This window comes from Hibiscus syriacus, unplaced genomic scaffold, assembly GCF_006381635.1.
Source record: "Hibiscus syriacus cultivar Baekdansim isolate YM2019G1 unplaced genomic scaffold, ASM638163v2 tig00111409_pilon, whole genome shotgun sequence".
In the NCBI taxonomy this organism is placed as follows: domain Eukaryota; kingdom Viridiplantae; phylum Streptophyta; class Magnoliopsida; order Malvales; family Malvaceae; genus Hibiscus; species Hibiscus syriacus.
In genome coordinates this window covers 411,538-418,489 of record NW_024063086.1, presented here as the reverse complement: position 1 = coordinate 418,489, position 6,952 = coordinate 411,538, and the positions used below count along the sequence as shown (strand labels likewise).

Genomic DNA, 6,952 nt, shown 5'->3' with positions numbered 1-6,952 from the left:
TAAATAACATTAATATTAGATTTTGTTATAATTATGAATTTCCAATATTTTTATTAATTATTTTGTTTTTAATAGACACCATCTTGTACAGCCGAGAAACACTTACTCTTGAAGAAGTGTATGAGAACATGCAATCGTATGAAAAGATGAAACATCTTGTATTTAGATCAAAGTCCCACGCAAAGGGTCTCTTATTGCTTAGATTCACTAGTAAGAGCTATGTAAGAAAAGTATAATATAATTATAGAGGTAAAAATAGGGCCAAATCAAAATCCTCAAACCAAGGTAAAACTTGTAATTTTTGCAAGAAAAATGTTACATTAAATCAGATTATTACAAATTAGAAGAACTCCAGAAAATTTGGTGAGGCTAACATAGTAGAAGAGTGCAAGGATGAAGAGCGCCTAGTTGTAGTTGACAACAATTCTGGAGCAAACAAAGAATGAATCCTTAACTTTGGGTGTACCTATAATATGTTTTCCAATCAATATTAGTTTTGAACCTATGAAACTATCTTAGTATGTGTTGTTTTGATGGGTAATAATACCTCATATAGAATTGCAGGAACATGAACAATATTAGTGTAGATGTTCGATGGTGTCGTCATAATTCTCAATGATGTACGACATGTACTGGATTTGAAGAGAAATCTAATTTCATTAAGTATCATAGAATTGAAAAGGTATAAGTACTCCACTGATGGTAGAGTTCTAAAAGTCAGCAAAGGTTCCCTCGTCATAATGAAAGAAGAAAAGAAGACTGACACATTATATGTTCTCTAGGGTTATACAGTAGTACGTGATATTGTTGTTGTATAAATGAGAATGCATTGGACATATGAGTTAGAAAAACATGGCCAAGTTGAGCAGAAGAGGACTTCTTGATAGTCAAAGAATTTATAAATTGGTTTTTTGTGAACATTGCATCTTAGGGTAGCGAAAAAAGGTCCAATTCACCAAGGGCATTCACAACATGAAAGGTACTCTAGACTATATACATTGTGATTTATGGGGTCTATCTAGAGTGCTTTCTGAAGGAGGTGCTACTTGTATATTGACTATCATTGATGACTTCTCTAGGAAGTTTTAGGCCTTCTTTCTTAAGAAGAGTGATAAAATCTCCATATTTAAAGATTGGAAACTAATGATCAAAAAATAAAAAAGGGAAACAGTAAAATATCTTCGAGCCGATATTGACTTAAAATTTTGTTCGAATGAATCTAATAAGTTATGCCAAAATGAGGGGATCGTGAGACACTTGACAATACACCATACCCAAAAATAATGGTGTCACAGAGCGGATCAACAAAATAATATTGGAGGAAGCTCATTATATATTGTCTAATGGTGGTTTACCCTACACTTTTTTGGCTGAAGCTATCTCCAAAACTTGTTTTTAATTAATATGTCTTATTAAACTATCATTAGGAAGAAGACTCAACATGAGGTATGTATGAGAAATCCTTATTAGTGTAATTTGAATTTTTTTTATCCTACCTATTCTCATGGTTATAGGAGAAATTTAGAGTTGAGATCTATGGAGTAAGTCTTTTTAGGTGTAAAAGGGTCTAAATTATGGTGTCCAGAAACCATAAAGATTGTGATTAATAGATATATTTTTATTTATTAAGCTGCTATGTTACAAGAATGACAATGCTAATTTTTCCAAATAAAAATCCTAATCTCTAATAATAAATAAAAAAAGTAATATAGAGAAGTATGTTCGATCCACATGGACTAAGGAAATTGACGACTTCATTTCTTGGTTTGAGTAAACTACAAAAATAAAAAGTGGGGGTTTAGAAACAATAAAATGATAAGGTAAAAATAACAAACGAAAATAATGAATGGTAAATAAAGGTAAAAGAATTTGACTGTGATAGTTTATCCTTTGGCTTTGCTAACCTCAATTTCGATCGATCATTTGAATTAATTTTCCCTCCTTTATTGTACGTTGGTTACATTCTAAAGGGACCAACCCCCGCAACTAAATCTTCTCTCTTGTTAACCAAAATTTCCATGTCTATTTTTAAAATCCGGTCCTTACCAGTCTAACTACGTCTATCATTGTTAGCACCAAGATAGCTTTGAGTTTTAGAAGAGCCCAACTCGAGTTGTAGCATCTCTATGAGAATCAAATTCGATCTTGATTCACTTAGCAAACTACTGTTAAGATTATTCATAGGAATCCGAATTATGACCAACCAACTCGACTCCCAAACTTCAAGCCAAAACACCTTTCAAGGCAACGACGTATTTTTAAGTTGAAAAAATTGTAACTTTTAAAGGAATGGTTGATTGTCACTCTTAGTTTTTAGATAATCAAAGAATAATGTCTTAAAGATATGAAGAACAAGTCTTAATTCTCGTTATTTAGATTTGAGCATCGCAAAGCTTTAGGCTAATTAGAACTTTAGTTAAGCATGAACTGGATCATGTTTAGCTTTTTATGGAAAAGATAAATAAAGAGAAAAGTAAATAGATGAAAAACAAATAGAACTTCTATTAAACCAAGGAAAATAACCAAATCCAATCTGTATAAAAACATTTAACCTAAAGGGATATTTATATCTGAGGATCTTAAAGGGATATAATAACCAAATCCCAAAAATAAAGATAAGATAAAGATAAAAAATTAAACTAATGAACTAAATTTAAACTTAAAAGTTTATCATAAAAAATAAAGATAAATATTTAAAACTGATGGCTCCAGTTAAATTATGCTTTATCTTTTGGATAACTACATCTTTATATCCAAAGTATTTTTCTTCTAGATATTCCCAAATTTTGACTTCAAGATTATGACGATCGATATTATAGAATCTGCTGATTGTACTGTCGAATTTTGTTGCATTGGATTGGAATTACGTCATGCCTCACGTCGTGCCTACAATTCCTTCCACGAATTCCACTGAACTCCAAACTCTACCTTCAACTACTGATTTTTTTGGGCCGAATAATCCAATGAATTTCCTTACCAAAATAAACCAAAAAAGTGACTAATTAGTAATTATAGACGACAAAATGAGGAATAAAACATACTAAAAATATGTAACATTACACATATCAAATTCTCCCTCACTTATTCAATGCTTATCCTCAAGCATATCTCAATTTTCACTTTCATCACCTAACCAAAACTTATTCGATAACTTTCATCTAAAATCCAAAGCATGTTTGGAGATGAAATGAATCAATAAAAACAAACAAGCCAATGAACAATAATAAACAATGCATAATTTTTGTTTGTTCGCTTGAAAGTGAGACATTATCGAACCAACAATAGCCTTCTTCCTATGGTGGATGATTGTCGTAGTGTGAGTTTTATTTTCCTACCCTTTTGTAACACTCTATTTTTTTAATATTTTATTTTCTTTTATTTTTTCAGAATTTTTTTTCTTCTTCGTGTTTTTTTTTGTTTTACTCTTCTATCTCTTTCTTCTGCGCTTCTTTTTTTCAATTTTATTTTTTTGTGCATTTTTTAACTTCGTATCCTCAACTTGTCTTCAAATATTTGAAATGAAAATATTTTTTAACTCAAACAATTCACCACGATTCTTCAATTCGGTCAAATTCTCGATCCACCACTCATAATCATCTCATAATGAAGAAGCACACCTGATTACAACGTCAAACGAAGTTAACAATACATAAGCAAACTCATATTTAAGCAAGCTGATCAATATTGCATCAAAAGGTTAAAGGTATTCATCAACTTTCACCTCATCAATCCAAATCAATTTATACATGCACAACAACATCAACTCAAGCAGGCGATAAGGGATTATAACAACCTAAGTCAGTCAAGATAAGTGACCATCACAATCATCAAAATAAACCTTCAAACAAGCTAGAACAAGCAAGTCAAAATTTGATTCCACCCCATCACTTAAAGTGTATTGTACCTAATGTTTTATAAAAAAATGCAAGTGAAAGGAAAAAAAAGTAGAATACTCCCCATGTCTAGAGTCAACCTCATGCACATCGATGGTTTTTTTTTGCCAAAAAAAGGGAAAGAATTTTCTCAATGTTGGTTTTAATGGTGTTGAAGCCATAAATAGGTAGAATCCTTATAGTACCTTACTCAAACGATAGTTTCCATGAGAGATACTTCCTCCACTTCATACACTTTTATCCAACTGAGAACTTCTTTATGAGAAATTCTACGACCATGGAATTCATTCGTCTCATCCTTTTAGATTCAAACACTCTCATAAGTTTTTCTTATGATCTTTTGTAGCTTTGAAAGCTTGTTTGAAAGAATAACCAATAAGGTAACTCATTCACCCAAAAACTTCTTCAAATATTCTGGCAGTGGCTTCAACTCTAGCTTTGGTTTCTAAAATATGCAAGGTAAAAGTTTAGGGTAGAATGTACTAGGCATAATCTCAAACGGATGTTAGAAACATTATCTAAATCTATCGACTTTACGACTTCATCATTTAAATCCTTGCACAATCTATCAAAAAAGTTATGTTCAATATATTCATCTATAAATGGTTCAATTATATCAATATAACTAACAATATACATCGAGCTAGGATATTTCTTGGATTTATAAACATCAAACTTCACCACTTTGTCATCAAACTCCATGGTGAGTATTCTGCTCCGTACGTCAATCTTTGTTTGCATCGTGCTCAAAAATGGTATTTCGAGAATATTTTTGAAAGAATTGTTTAATTGATCATCCTTCATATCAATGATGTAAAAGTTTGAGAGAAATACTAATTCATTTACCTTGATGAAAATATTCTTTAGGACTTATTCTAGATAAACCGTTGTGCTGTCAGCTAACTAAATGACCACCATTGTTTCTTTCAAAGGACCAGTGTTTGGTAACTTAAAATTAGATAATGCAAAATTAATTGATGCACCAAGATCGCATATAGCATTTTTTTTATGGCTAACTTATTTTATAAGGAATAGCAAACATACCCTGATCCTTATACTAAGGTGGAATTTTTCTTTGAAGGATTGCATAAACATTCTCAGCTAAATTTACTTTTTCATTCTCGGAGAGTTTTGTTTTATTTATACAAAGATCTTCTGGAAATCTCGCATACCTTGAGACTTGTTTAATTGCATCAAGTAGAGGTATGTTTATCTCAACTTTCCAAAAAAACGTCAAAATTCTCATTCTCTTCGTTCTCGCTGTTGCACTTATAAAGCCTTCCTAAGAATTGGGGAGGATCGACATATGGTAATGGAACCATTAATTCAGTTAAGGGTTCTAGTTTATCCTTATACTTTGTGCATCTAGAGTCATCACCTTTTCTGGTTTCAAATTCAACAACATTTCCGCTTCTTAAGGTCGTGGCACACATTGTTTCAAGGAATTGGTTCTGTCTAAGATGTTAGTTTGCCTTGGAACTCCAAATGACTCGAACTAATGTAAGTTGGCTCATTTGCTAATTGAATTCTTGACAATCTACCTTAGTCTTTTGTTGGAACTTTTCTGGCTAACAACCAACCTTTCTACTATGGATTCTGTAATTATAATTTTTTGTCCATCCATATTTTAGCCCAAGTTAAATTAAACCAAAACCCAAAAATAAATAATTAAATGTCCATTTACAACCTAAATCACAAATGTAACCTAAGAACAAACTAAATCGACCCAAATGACCCAAAACTTAAAACATGTGAAACCCCAATGGCTTTAAACACTAGTTGTCATGTGTTATGAGCCATGAGATCTGATTAATCTAACAGCCATGGAAAAACTCTAATTTTAAAGAATATCTTAGCCCTAGCCGCCATTGATATCAGACGTTGGATATAGGTGATGATCCAACGACCCCAATTGCTCCAGAAAGCCTCAGACGCATCAGATGGCTGAATCCAACGCCAGTGAAGCATGCGTGATATTCCAGATTCCCCAAAAGCGCTTGATGGCTCCATTTTCAATGTTTGGGAGGCACGTTGGGCTGTATAGTTTCTTCAAGGATCTCATACACTCGTCCCTATCACCAGCAAGAAAACTTGTTTTTTTTTTTTCATTTTTGTGCCAAAAAATCATTGTTGCAAAGGACATCAAAAGGGGAAAATCATCAATAGGGCATGATCTTCTGGATCTAACATTATACGATGGATAAAAAAAGAGAGCTGATAGATTTGGCTATAAAGACTTGTGCATTAAAGACGAAAACGAGGGGATCCTTTTTTAGCAATTAAAATACACATGAACAATACCCAAAGAGAAAATAAAGAAAATAACTTAAAGATAAAACAACCAAAAACCCTTACCTTTTTCTTTAGAGAAGCACGACCGTCATTGGAGCCACTACCTTGCTCATATCATCGAAGGTATCCTTGTGCCCTTTAAATCTAGGTTTAAATCGATTTCTTTTTAGGTTGAGAGAGGGGATTGTTTTTGGTGTTTTGTAGGGTGGTTTTCGGATTTTGATGAATGAGAAGCGTTTGTGTCCCCCCCCCCCCCGCCCACCGTCGATTTACTGTGGTTGGGGGATATTCTTTTGGTATTTTCTAAAAGAGAATGAAAAATAGAGGGAGAGAGAAAAATTGTAGAGAAAAGGAGCGGCTGAAGTGGGAGAGGTTAGACATAATAGACTTTAGGGTTTTCTTTTTTAAAAGCCTAATTAAGGTTTAATAAAACCAGTGTCGCCGTTTTGAGCTAATATGGGTTAAGGACAGCGCTTATTTTATCAATGGGCTTATTTTGTATATGGTCTTTAAGTTTTGAAGATAATCCATTTTAGTCCTCTATGTTCATTTGTTTATTGTCACACCCCAATTTATGGGGTCAAATTATAGGTTTTTGAAACTTATAGGAAGTTTTAGGAAGTTTCAGGAAATTCGACGACCCAACCTAGAATTATCCCATTTTTTGATAAACTAAAAAATAACCCCTGATCAGGGGGAAAATCCCCAAAATTAAAATCCAATTTTTTTCTTCACCAACCCTAGCTGCCTAAGGAGTAATTGGTCGA

At 32.7% G+C, this 6,952-nt stretch overlaps 1 long non-coding RNA gene across 1 annotated transcript; it reads right to left on the bottom strand.

The window, feature by feature from the left end:
• Nucleotides 1-5,535: 5,535 nt before the first annotated feature.
• On the bottom strand, nt 5,536-6,549 carry LOC120162881. The gene is made up of 2 exons (XR_005519582.1): nt 6,249-6,549; nt 5,536-5,965 (listed from the first exon to the last, which is right to left on the bottom strand). It is a non-coding gene; the product is annotated as an uncharacterized LOC120162881 (long non-coding RNA).
• Nucleotides 6,550-6,952: the final 403 nt, after the last annotated feature.